Genomic DNA, 14,055 nt, shown 5'->3' with positions numbered 1-14,055 from the left:
TGCGGTCACGTACACACACCTCCACACTGCGGTCAAGTACACGCACCTCCACCCTGAGGTCACGTACACACACCTCTACCCTGCGGTCGCGTACACACACCTCCACCCGGTGGACACACCTCCACCCTGCGGTCACCTACTCACACCTCCACCCTGAGGTCACCTACACACACCTCCACCCTGAGGTCACCTACACACACCTCCACCCTGAGGTCACCTACACACACCTCCACCCTGAGGTCACCTACACACACCTCCACCCTGAGGTCACTTACACACACCTCCACCCTGAGGTCACGTACACACACCTCCACCCTGAGGTCACGTACACACACCTCCACCCTGAGGTCACGTACACACGCCTCCACCCTGAGGTCACGTACACACACCTCCACCCTGAGGTCACGTACACACACCTCCACCCTGAGGTCACGTACACACACCTCCACCCTGAGGTCACGTACACACACCTCCACCCTGAGGTCACGTACACACACCTCCACCCTGCGGTCACGTACACACACCTTACGTACACACACCTCCACCCTGCGGTCATGTACACACACCTCCACCCTGCGGTCACGTTCACACACCTCCACCCTGCGGTCACTGTGGTACTGAAAATTCTGAACCTGTGTTTTAAATATCATGATTCTGTTATGAATTTGGTATCAGCGAACCGCAAATGACGAATGCGGTATGCACGAGTATTTTCGTCATGTTACACCAATGGATTCACTGTGTATTTGAAGGTTTTTTTTTCGAACCCTTGGGTTCCATCTTGTGCATAGCAGCCATGTTGTGGATTGCCCTTACAGTAGGCCCTCACCGTGGCAGAACAAGCATTTAAGGACATAACCTAAGCATGGGTTTGTGCTGACTCCTGCATGACCTGACGAAAGCTGACCCTGTTGCTTGAGGCTAACCTTGCCAAGCCAGTTCCTGCCCTTTAGCTGATCAAGATTTTAGATCAGAGCACAGGACATTGTAAAGATTTACTACACACAAACGTGCCTATCTTACTTCCAACTGTTCCAGTTCCTGCCTCCACGAGCTATTTATGACATGGGCTGTGATCTTACTGTTTTGGGTTTATCCGGCCTTGTCAGCTAGAGAATGTACGCATTATGTGGACATTCTTTATGGCCTGGACTTATCTCGAAAGTGGGTTTGTCATCATACAGTGCTTTGCGTGCACGTCCAGGGAGTGACCAACAATAATGTACTTCAAAGAGAAAATGTGTGCCTAGGGCATAATACATGGTATAAAAGGTCTGTGCGGAGACCATTCAGCAGGCTACCTCATTCAGTTGCATTAGGTGTGACTGGGCGACGTAGCCTCACAATTAATTGTAATAAAGATGTCTTTTCATATTTCAGATTCTCTGTTGATTTCTTTGCTGCTTTTGAATTGACTACTTATTGGTAAGACCCCTGAGAAGGAGTTTGTGGATTTCTGGAACCACAAATGGCGCGACCAACGCGGGCTTCATCAGAGAAGTGACTTTCTGTGGGAGTGATCTTGTCAGGAGACAGAAAGCTACTGAGGAGGACAAGACAGGATTCCACTAAGAAGGTACTCTGTGCACAGTGATTCTGGGGATTCTTCGTCTCTGCAGCCCAGTGTATTTCTGCTCTTCCTGATTTTGATCCTCCACAAGATGTCACTCCTGACTGAGAACCTTTTTGGCGTGAGTATTAAAAAAACCAACAAAGCGACCGTTAGGTCATGTAGAACTTGACAGTTAGAATTTGGATAACCTTTTGATTAGTAAAAGTAAGAGTTAAGTATAAGTGGGTCGCTCCCAGTCCTTTGTTCTTAGGTCTTTGGTTCTGTGGTTCTTTGCTTAGTTTGTTTTGGTCCTTAGTTCTATTTGAAGATTGCAATTTTCAATAACCAAGGGTCTTGTATATTTACAAGTGTATCGATAGAGATAGCCCCTTGAAGTTTGAAGCTAGATTAGTGAGCTATAAGATGCCTGATCTTAGCAAATTTGAAGATTTGTGTTGGCCAACTTTGTATACGTTTGGATTAGCCGGCTTCCCCTAAAGGGAATATCTAAATAGGTTAGATTTACAAACATATTTCTTCCTTGGTGATTTTGTATCCCCAGGGAATTAAAATATGGGCATAATACATACAAGGATCCTTTGTTCTGCGCAGTTTTATGAATGAAGATATGCAGAACGATTTTGTTGGGTGTTCTGCTAGTCAAAGCTAGTGAATTGAGTGTATTTTCGTTTCTTGGACATACATCAGTCTGTTGGGCTGTTTTTTTCAGTCTTTTGGAACACAATTGAGAAGCGTTTCTTGTAAATATGACTTACTGATAAGAACAGATACTACACTTGATCTTAGCCAAAAGGCCGAGAAGCGATTTGTAAATATGACTTACAACTAGCATTTACAAATGGTTTGGTTTGAGTACAGTCTCTATGCTGTCCTTTATTTCTGTCCTGAGTATTGGTTTGTGGGATAAATGTGTGTATAAATGTCTCTGTGGTTTTCCCATTAGTGCAATTTCTTTAAGTAAATAGCGTTGGCGCTATTCACGAAAATGCATGGCTAAAATCGTGCCGTATTGTGTGTGACTCCTTTCTGTTTGTCTGAAATTAGCTCAAATGTGTGATGGTGTTTTTTCTTGATGTTTTCAGTCTATTAAGCAAGATGTCAAATTTTTTAAAACTAAAATGTAAATTCACATTCACTAGGAATAAAAAGCCCCAAAGACGAATTTGGGTGTTTTGCAAAAAAGAAATAAATTTACAGCATTTTTCTTAGATGCATTGTATTAGATGTTCACAGGCAAACCTTTCAGCTGCAGTATATTTGATAGGAATGTTCATTCAGCCAGCACTTTTTCCAGTTAAACACGGGTGGAATTTTGCATAACCGTCCTTTTAAATAAATGTGGCGCAAAAATGTGACGCAGGAATGTGACGCGTTTTAAGTTAGGCATATGCGCTTAGGTTTGTAAGTTAATGCATCTAAATGATAGGCAAGGGATGCAGCGGGCTCTTATATGTAGAACAATCCCAGAGAGGAATAATTGGTTTTATTAGAAGAATTTTTTTTTATTAATTATGAAAAATAATTATTAAAAATAAGTGCTACAAAAATCGTTTTTTAATATTTATAAAGCTTAACACTCATACTATGACTTCCTAGCATTACAATTTGATTTAAGTTATTTTGCATCACTAAAATGACAAGCATTCATGTGTATAATTTGCCCTTGGCATAGGCGCAAACAAGCTCATTTTGTTATAAGTTATTATTTTCAAATGCCTGACTCATGGGTTATGTAATAGACATTCTAGTAATACATATTATGCAAGAAAATTGTAGGATATTCATTTTTTAATGCCCAAAATATGAAAGTCGATTTTGAGTAAAAGCACTGTTTAAACTGCATTTTGCTTTCATTCAGAGTACTTTTTAAAGTGTCTCAGGCTTAAGCAAATGCATACATTTAGGTTTTGATATATATATATTTGCAGGTTGTGCCTTCTTATGATTCAGTGGGTTAATGTGCCAGTACACAGGCTTGTTTTAATATCAGGGTTGAAGGTTCTAACTTCAGCTAGGCCTACGGAAAAGTTTGTTCATTTAAGACTGATGAAGTGTGTACCATAGGATTGCAACAAGCATTTACTCTAAACAAAAACTGGTCTGGGTGTCATTAGGTTTTGAGAATTATTAACAGTAAATGTAGTTTAATGATCTGGGAATAGAGATAATTTTAGCGCCAAAAAAAAAAAAAAGAGAAATTATTTTTCAAAATAGAGTGAATTATTGCAGGTTAGACCTTCTGGCTTTGACAGCGTCAGTGTGGCAGAAGCTGAGGGCTGAGAGAATTGCAGAGACGCGCTGCTGAGATGTTATCTATTAGTTTCCCTGTAAATAATGGAGAAGGCCTCCGAGGAATGCAGAATGACCTTGCTGAACGGGCCTCTAAGGGTGGGGTTTCTGGTTTCTCCGTGAGAACATCAATAAAATGAAAGAACTTAATTTACAAGGGAAAATAAAAAGGGGTTTCTTTGGAAGTCCCAAACGTCGTGTTAAATGCTCTGCAGAACTGATACATTTGTGTCTCCATGCTAAGAAAAATAACGTTTGCTAGTTGCGTTATCTGACAGAAAACGAAGTGTTGCATTAAGTCTTAGATAAAAAAATAAGATGCAGCCCTTTTCCAAACTTTTGAAGGCTACAGGCTACAGGCCTAAGTAAAAACGATTTCCTAATTAGGAAGTATTTTTCAGTGGAAATTATAGGTTCCAAATTAATATGGAGTGTCAGTATAACCATTTCTTTTAGAACGGTAAAAATAAGGTGGCTTGATGTTGCGAGGTGAACTGACAAGAGAGTAACAGTTAAGTAATGAAAATTTATTTTTGTGTATGTTAAAATGTTTTTTGTGTGTTGTGTATTTTTCTGCTTCTGCCTACAGATTATTCATGGATTGTTCTGAGGCTGACAAGACACGTGAGTTTGGTTAATTGAAAGGAGATGTGTTTTTGCGTAATTAAAAAAAAATGTTATATCTGACAGCAGACTCACACTGCATGGTGATCTACTGTCAAAAGGAGGGTAGGGATTTTAGACCTGACAAATTTAGACATGCCCAAATATTGGGTTTTGGGCTGCAGGTTTATAGTGCATAAAGTACATGTGCCATGTTGCTGTGTGTCACCGTTTGTCCACATATGCTATTGTCTTGTCTGTGCTGCTTGATATACATGTGCATTATTTTGTGTATGTTTTGGTTTATGTTGTTACTATTACAAGTTCCCCGGTGTTGTGAAGGGATCCGTATGACGATACGTATCGTTGCACAACAGTTGGATGGATTTGGTATAATGATAAATTTCACCGATATGGTTGTCATACTGTGAGGAAGACAGGCAGCACTTTTACCAGTGCATGCCTAAATTTGGCTATAATAATATTGAAGAAAACTAAAAAGATATACAGGTTCAAAGTGTGTCACCTGATGTTAGTCACTTACTGCACATTCCCGTAAAGGAACAGGCAGCCCTAAAATTATGTATCCTGATTGGACGTAAGGATAAAATTATAGATCTGTGACTCTTGTATATGGGGACCTAATTTCTATATTGCATTACTTAATCATGTTCTGTTTCCCAAATAGCATATAGCTTTGTCCCTTGAAAGGAAACCAGGTTTCATTTTCTCCCTGAAGAGAGAACAGGAACATTAGCTAAGATTACCGTATATGGTGTAGTTGCCAGCGGTAGAGTTAAAATTTGTGTAACTTTGTTCTTTTGTGTATCCCCCGTACTCTTGGTGCTGTGTCACATGCCTGAGGCACCCAAGCAAACTCTTGTTCTTCCTAAAGATTTTTCTTTTGTTGCTCCCCCCTGACAGATGCTGCATCATGCTTAGTTATTGGGCATTTTTAGTTGTGTCCTAGTTCCATTTCCCTTTTCCATATTCCTTTCACCAGTCAGCCCATTTATTATTATGGGTGAATTGTTTATGTTCACACTTCGAGACTGTAGTGATGTATCAGGGACCCCCCAAGTTATGTATAATTCCCTTTTGTATGACCAGACCTGTTTCCAAGAATTTTCTTTAGGCCTACTTTAATGTTTTTTTCAGATTGACTGTCGGGGTAGTGATAGGCTGGTTAATTGGCCCAATATTATAGTAAGACAAGTTTTCCATCTCAATAGGAGATATCTTAAGTTTACCTTTTGAACACGACAAATTTTCAATGTCTATTTTAATTTTTCAGTTCTCTTGTATTCCTGCTGCTTTAATTTTTGGTGGGATCAGATGTGTTCTAAATTATGCAAATACCGGGACTCTCTAGTGCTTGTCCTTTTGTCTGCACATTTGATCATTAGCCTTTGTATTGCATTGTGCACTTAATGCACATTTTTTAAAGGGACTCTTCTTCATGTCCTTGATAACCTGTATTATGTCATTTCTCTATTTCAGAAGTTCTAGATAAAGAATTTAGGAACACCTAGGCTTAATCATTGAGGAAAATATGTATTTACCCCATTGGCGTATTGCCACTCTCTTGCAGATTGCAGGCCACCTGCTTGCAGTCCCCTTGTTAAAACCCATGAACTGTTTTTTGTGCTTGATTTGAAGGAAACTAACAATTGTGTTACATTTCTTATATCACTAGGTTCTGCGGGATCTTCCAGAGTCAAAGGAAGAGTGATACCCTGCAGACCTGTGATCGAGACTAAGCCCACTCCCCATCAGTGACCGCTACAGATGAATGACAGATTTCTTGGCTCTGCAATTCCTGCAACCAGAAAGTCGCGAGGCTGGACAAGCGATCATCAGCGTACCGTCAATGGTACCTCCCAAGCAAGGCGTTTGCTTCATCGGAAGGCGTTGCAGAAAAAAAGAGGAGCTGGTTCTTTGTTTCCCACAGAATGAGAGCTTCTGTTTGTTTGAGCTTTCTACCTGTTATGTGCTGGAAACCTCCGACAGCGTACAGTCCCTTGGGCCCTTGGCCCGAGTTTTGGCCACACACACACCTCTTTTGCTTTGCTCCAGCGGAAAGACAGTGCACCCAAGGATCCACGTTTGGAAAAAGGCACTACATTCTGGTGCCCATGAGAAAGCAGCTTGAGCGTCCTCTGACACTAAATAATGAGTGTTGGGGTCTGAAAGTGCAGCTGATCTTGAGAGGTTGTTCCTCAGTAGTGCTTGGATCTGCACGAGATGTTTTGTGCCCTTGATCAATGAAGAGCACATCATTTGTAGTGTCTGCCACAAAGAAGAGACACTGGTGCATTGTTTTGAGACATTGAGACTTTCAAGTGAGCTGTGGGTGTCTGCCAGGAGGGCACTCCAACTAAGCAGTACTTTTTCTCATGAAAAGGCCTGAAATCGAGAGGCCCAACACGGAAGAAGACAATGGAAGCGGATTTGATGGACAATAGAAACCTTCCAAAGAGGCTTATAACGGACTTTGGGCACAGTTGCAAATATAGACTGAGTGATTGCCTATGTGAGGTCACGTACACACACCTCCACCCTGAGGTGACGTACACACACCTAACCCCTGAGGTCACGTACACACACCTAACCCCTGAGGTCATGTACACACCTCCCCCCTGAGGTCATGTACACACCTCCCCCCTGAGGTCATGTACACACCTCCCTACTGTGGTCATGTACACACCTCCCTACTGTGGTCATGCACACACCTCCCCACTGAGGTCATGCACACACCTCCCCACTGTGGTCATGTACACACCTCCCCCCTGTGGTCATGTACACACCTCCCCACTGTGGTCATGCACACACCTCCCCACTGAGGTCATGTACACACCTCCCCACTGTGGTCATGTACACACCTCCCCACTGTGGTCATGTACACACCTCCGCACTGAGGTCATGCACACACCTCCACCCTGTGGACACACCTCCACCCTGCGGTCACGTACCCACACCTCCACCCTGAGGTCACGTACACACACCTCCACCCTGAGGTCACGTACACACACCTCCACCCTGAGGTCACGTACACACGCCTCCACCCGGAGGTCACGTACACACACCTCCACCCTGAGGTCACGTACACACACCTCCACCCTGAGGTCACGTACACACACCTCCACCCTGAGGTCACGTACACACACCTCCACCCTGAGGTCACGTACACACACCTCCACACACCTCCACCCTGAGGTCACATACACACACCTCCACCCTGAGGTCACATACACACACCTCCACCCTGAGGTCATGTACACACACCTCCACCCTGAGGTCATGTACACACACCTCCACCCTGCGGTCACGTACACACACCTCCACCCTGCAGTCACGTACACACACCTCCACCCTGCAGTCACGTACACACACCTCCACCCTGCGGTCACGTACACACACCTCCACCCTGCGGTCATGTACACACACCTCCACCCTGAGGTCACGTACACCCTGCGGTCACGTATACACACCTCCACCCTGCTGTCACGTACACACACCTCCACCCTGCGGTCACATACACACACCTCCACCCTACGGTCACATACACACACCTCCACCCTGCGGTCACATACACACACCTCCACCCTGCGGTCACACACACACACACCTCCACCCTGCGGTCACACACACACACACCTCCACCCTGCGGTCACATACACACACCTCCACCCTGCGGTCACACACACACACACACACCTCCACGCTGCGGTCACATACACACACCTCCACCCTGAGGTCACGTACACACACCTCCACCCTGCGGTCACGTACACACACCTCCACCCTGCGGTCACGTACACACACCTCCACCCTGCGGTCACGTACACACACCTCCACCCTGCGGTCACATACACACACCTCCACCCTGCGGTCACATACACACACCTCCACCCTGCGGTCACATACACACACCTCCACCCTGCGGTCACATACACACACCTCCACCCTGAGGTCATGCACAAGCACCTCCACCCTGAGGTCATGCACAAGCACCTCCACCCTGAGGTCATGCACAAGCACCTCCACCCTGAGGTCATGCACAAGCACCTCCACCCTGAGGTCATGCACAAGCACCTCCACCCTGAGGTCACGTGCGTGCAAAGGTTACTCATTCGATGGATGACCCTGGACTCCCTGGGAGGGCAGCAGTGGGTGCAAAGGTTACTCACTCGATGGATGACCCTGGACTCCCTAGGAGGGCAGCAGTGGGTGCATAGGTCAGTCACTCCATGGATGACCATGGACTCCTTTGTAGGGCAGCAATGGGGTCAAATGTCAGTCACTCGATGGATTACCCTGGACTCCCTGGGAGGGCAGCAGTGGGGGCAAAGGTCACTCACTCGATGGATGACCCTGGCCTGGTTTCCCTGGGAGGGCAGCATTGAGTGCAAAGGTCAGTCACTGGATGGATGACCCTGGCGTCAGTAGGAGGGCAGCAGTTGGTGCAAAGTTCAGTCACTCTATGGATGACGCTGGACTCCTTGGGAGGGCAGCAGTGGGTGCAAAGGTCACTCACTCGATGGATGACCCTGGACTCCTTGGGAGGGCAGCAGTGGGTGCAAAGGTCAGTCACTCGATGGATGACCCTGGAGTCCTTGGGAGGGTAGCAGTGGGTGCAAAGGTCAGTCACTCGATGGATGACCCTGGACTCCTTGGGAGGGCAGCAGTGGGGGCAAAGGTCAATCACTCAATGGATGACCCTGGCTTGGACTCGCTGGGAGGGCAGCAGTGGGTGCAAAGGTCAGTCCCTTGATGGATGCCTATGGACTCCCTGGGAGGGAAGCAGTGGGTGCAAAGGTCAGTCACACAATGGATAACCCTGGACTCCCTGGGAGGGCAGCAGTGGGTGCAAAGGTCAGTCACTCAATGGATGACCCTGGACTCCCTGGGAGGGCAGCAGTGGGTGCAAAGGTCAGTCACTCGATGGATGACCATGGCCTCCCTGGGAGAGCAGCGGTGGGTGCAAAGGCCACTCACTTGATGGTTGACCATGGACTCCTTGGTAGGGCAGCAGTGGGGACAAAGATCAGTCACTCGATGGATGACCCTGAACTCCCTGGGAGGGCAGCAGTGTGTGCAAAGGTCACTCACTTGATGGATGACCCTGGACTCCCTGGGAGGGCAGCAGTGTGTGCAAAGGTCACTCACTCGATGGATGACCTTGGACTCCCTGGGAGGGCAGCGGTGGGTGCAAAGGCCACTCACTCGATGGATGACCCTGGACTCCCTGGGAGGGCAGCAGTGTGTGCAAAGGTCACTCACTCGATGGATGGCCCTGGACTCCCTGGGAGGGCAGCAGTGGGTGCAAAGGCCACTCACTCGATGGATGGCCCTTGACTCTTTGGGAGGGCAGCAGTGGGGGCAAAGGTCAGTCACTCGATGGATGGCCCTGGACTCCCTGGGAGGGCAGCAGTGGGTGCAAAGGTCAGTCACACAATGGATAACCCTGGACTCCCTGGAAGGGCAGCAGTGGGTGCAAAGGTCACTCACTCGATGGATGACCCTGACATCAGTGGGAGGGAAGCAGTGGGGGCAAAGGTCAGTCACTCGATGGATGGCCCTGGACTCCCTGGGAGGGCAGCAGTGGGTGCAAAGGTCACTCACTCAAAGGATGGCACTGGACTCTTTGGGAGGGCAGCAGTGGGTGCAAAGGTCAGTCAATCAATGGATGACCCTGGACTCCTTGGTAGGGCAGCAGTGGGTGCAAAGGTCACTCACTCGGTGGATGACCCTGGACTCCCTGGGAGGGCAGCAGTGGTTGCAAAGGTCAGTCACTCGATGAATGACCCTGGACTCCCTGGGAGGGCAGCAGTGGGGCAAAGGTCACTCACTCGATGGATGGCCCTGGACTCTTTGGGAGAGCAGCAGTGGGGGCAAAGGTCAGTCACTCGATGGATAACCTTGGACTCCCTGGGACGGCAGCAGTGGGTACAAAGGTCACTCACTCGATGGGTGACCCTGGACTCCCTGGAAGGGCAGCGGTGGGTGCAAAGGCCACTCACTCGATGGATGACCCTGGACTCCCTGGGAGGGCAGCAGTGTGTGCAAAGGTCACTCACTCGATGGATGACCCTGGACTCCCTGGGAGGGCAGCGGTGGGTGCAAAGGCCACTCACTCGATGGATGACCCTGGACTCCCTGGGAGGGCAGCAGTGTGTGCAAAGGTCACTCACTCGATGGATGACCCTGGACTCCCTGGGAGGGCAGCGGTGGGTGCAAAGGCCACTCACTCGATGGATGACCCTGGACTCCCTGGGAGGGCAGCAGTGTGTGCAAAGGTCACTCACTCGATGGATGGCCCTGGACTCCCTGGGAGGGCAGCAGTGGGTGCAAAGGCCACTCACTCGATGGATGGCCCTTGACTCTTTGGGAGGGCAGCAGTGGGGGCAAAGGTCAGTCACTCGATGGATGGCCCTGGACTCCCTGGAAGGGCAGCAGTGGGTGCAAAGGTTACTCACTTGATGGATGTCCCTGGGGTCAGTGGGAGGGCAGCAGTGGGTGCAAAGGTCAGTCACTCAATGGATGACCCTGGACTCCTTGGTAGGGCAGCAGTGGGTGCAAAGGTCACTCACTCGATGGATGACCCTGGACTCCCCGGGAGGGCAGCAGTGGGTGCATAGGTCAGTCACTCGATGGATGACCCTGGACTCCCTGGGAGGGCAGCAGTGGGGCAAAGGTCACTCACTCGATGGATGTCCCTGGCGTCAGTGGGAGGGCAGCAGTGGGGGTATTGACAGCGCAGGGTCTGAATGGACCCTGCTCTGTCAAACACAGTGTGGTGGTGAGCACTGGACATTATGCGAATGAGCCCTGCCGAATAGTTTAGAGGTGGCTCCCCTTTGGTTACAGATGGATGGCCCTGGACTCCCTGGGAGGGCAGCAGTGGGTGCAAAGGTCAGTCACTCGATGGAGGACCCTGGCTTGGACTCCCTGGGACGGCAGCAGTGTGTGCAAAGGTCAGTCACTCGATGGATGGCCCTGGACTCCCTGGGAGGGCAGCAGTGTGTGCAAAGGTCACTGACTCTGGGTGGGGAGCCGGCCATGTGCATGACGTATGCGTGAGGCTGGTGCAGCTTCTAACCAAAGAAGTGTACAGCTCTCACCTTTCTGTAACAAAAGGAAGCCGATCTTTAAAGGTAGCAGCTGATGCGTCGGTTGAAAGATGCAGGCAGCCTTAAGTGTCCGTAGCAAACACCCCGCTACCTGTGCATTACCACACACTTAGGGGGGTCTAGGGTTCGACTCTAGCTCCTGACGGAAAGGCTTCCAGCTCCCGAGCTGATGAACCGCGTGCACAAGTTCTTTGCCCTGCCTCTGTTCTAGCGTGTCGACCGACCCAGGTTAGACCAACAGCTTTACCAATGCTTGTTCTACAAGCTATGGTCCAATTAGTGCTGAACAAAACAGCAGGTGGCGGCTATACACCTGTGTCCCCATCCCTCCTGGAGTGTGGGCAGGTATTACTACCTGCAGATGGGCTGAGCTGCTGCAATCATCCTTCCGAGGCCGGGAGTCGCCTCCCTCGCTGGGGCCTGCAGAGTCACTCACTCCATCACCAGTTACTACTGGACTGGAACACGACAGAGCCGGCGCCAGGGTCAGATCTACAGCAGCACCTTCGCTCCTTCATCTGCCCTGTGATGAGAACACGAGTTCATTCACTGATCGGAGCATCGTCTGTTGATCAATCGATCAGGACTTGTAAAGCGCGGCGTATCACACCCGAGGGTGTCCAGGCGCTGGGTCTGAGCGCCCCGAGGCCACGAGCCTCGTTATCAGGGCAGAGCTGCAGGAACAGCCTCCCTTTGTGTCCTAACAGGACTGGACCCCCCGCAGCCCCCATTATTCTGGCGCCCCGGGCTCACCACGAGCAGTGCTTAAAATGGGCCGGTACTCACCGCACTGAGTACAGGCACTTCTATTTTTTACCGCTCTGGGTACTGGCACTTCTCTGCGGCCAAGGAGAGTACCGGTACTCAAAGGTATGCTCATTGTTGATTTGGTAACGCGCACGAACGAGACTGTCTGACAGCCAAAGCGCCTCTGTAACCAAAGGGGAGCCACCTCTAAACTATTCGGCAGGGCTCATTCGCATAATGTCCGGTGCTCACCACCACGCTGTGTTTGACAGAGCAGGGTCCATTCAGGCCCTGCGCTGTCAATCACTTTCACACCATGGTGTGTATTTGTGCACACACTGAATGCAGGCATCCCTCTGACAGCAGCAATAGCCACAATTAAGAAAGCCACGGGAGATAAGGGGTGTAAATGGCCTTTACACCCCCCAGCTGCCACACGGTCCTCCTGACAGTGCCCTTGCTGCTGCTGAGTAAGTCCTCTGTGCCTGTTGCCTCCCGCGCTCTGCTGCCTGTACCCTTGTGACCCCTCTCTCCCGTTTTTCTTCTGTGCCCCTGCTCCCTGGTGTCCCCTTCATTTTTGCTGCCTGTGCCTTGTGACCCCTATCCCCCCGTTTTTCTTCTGTGCCCCTGCTCCCTGGTGTCCCCTTCGTTTTTGCTGCCTGTGCCCTCGTGTCCCCCTCCCCGTTGTCCTCCTTCCCGCCGCTGCGTCCCTGCGGCCCCGCCCCCCGCTGTCCCATTCGCCACCCCGCTCCGGCCTCCCAGCTGCTCCTCCCTCCCACTACCCACTTAAATGGAGGCCGCACAGCACTGAAGGGAGCGACCTGACCCTGCCAGCAGGTAGGTCGACCCCCCAGCTGCCACACGGTCCTCCTGACAGTGCCCTCGCTGCTGCTGCTGCCGCCGAGTAAGTCCTCTGTGCCGGTCGCCTCCCTCACTCTGCTGCCTGTGCCCTTGTGACCCCTCTCCCCTCTCCTGGTTTTCTTCTCTGCCCCTGCTCCCTGGTGTCCCCCTCGTTTTTGCTGCCTGAGCCCTTGTGACCCCTCTCCCCCGTTTTTCTTCTGTGCCCCTGCTCTCTGGTGTCCGCTTCGTTTTTGCTGCCTGTGCCCTCGTGTCCCCTGCCATCGGACCTGTACCGCGCCCGCCAGAACAGGCGCCAACAACAACCACCTCGAGTGCATCTTGCTCAACACCCGCTACGTCCACAAACACGCCGTCGAACTCTGGGACCTCCTTGACACAACAGCACCGGACGTCACCTTCCTCACGGAAACCTGGATGAACGCCTCCTCAGCCCCCGACATCGCCATAGCCATCCCGGACGGCTACAAGATCACCCGGAGGGACCGCGTCAACCAAGCCGGAGGTGGCATCGCCATTGTCTACAGAAACACCATCCGCATCACGACCAACACCGACGACACCCTCACCGCCGCCGAGCACCTTCACTTCCAGATACACACCGACCCCAAGACCACCCTCAGAGGTACCCTCATCTACAGACCCCTGGCACCACGCACACATTTCAGCGAAGCCATCGCAGACTTCATCAGCCCGCTCGCTCTCGCCTCCTCCGACTACATCCTCCTACGGGACCTCAACTTCCACCTGGAGAACAACAAGGACAACAACACCACCTCCCTGCTAGACAACCTTGGACTCAAGCAACTGGTCAACACCCCCACCCACTATGCCGGCCACACGCTCGACCCC

The 14,055-nt window shown here is 50.1% G+C and overlaps 1 protein-coding gene and 1 non-coding gene across 4 annotated transcripts in view; both read right to left on the bottom strand.

Moving 5' to 3' along the window:
- LOC147725650 (ATP-dependent RNA helicase homolog DQX1-like) overlaps positions 1-14,055 on the bottom strand; it is a 324,707-nt gene that overhangs the window by 117,555 nt on the left and 193,097 nt on the right. The window lies entirely within an intron of this gene.
- On the bottom strand, positions 2,196-2,379 carry LOC147725651 (U2 spliceosomal RNA). Its single transcript, XR_015309858.1, has one exon. It is a non-coding gene; the product is annotated as a U2 spliceosomal RNA (small nuclear RNA).

Source organism: Lissotriton vulgaris, chromosome 3_2 (genome assembly GCF_964263255.1).
Source record: "Lissotriton vulgaris chromosome 3_2, aLisVul1.2, whole genome shotgun sequence".
Classification (NCBI taxonomy): domain Eukaryota; kingdom Metazoa; phylum Chordata; class Amphibia; order Caudata; family Salamandridae; genus Lissotriton; species Lissotriton vulgaris.
This window is presented reverse-complemented; position numbering and strand designations above follow the sequence as displayed.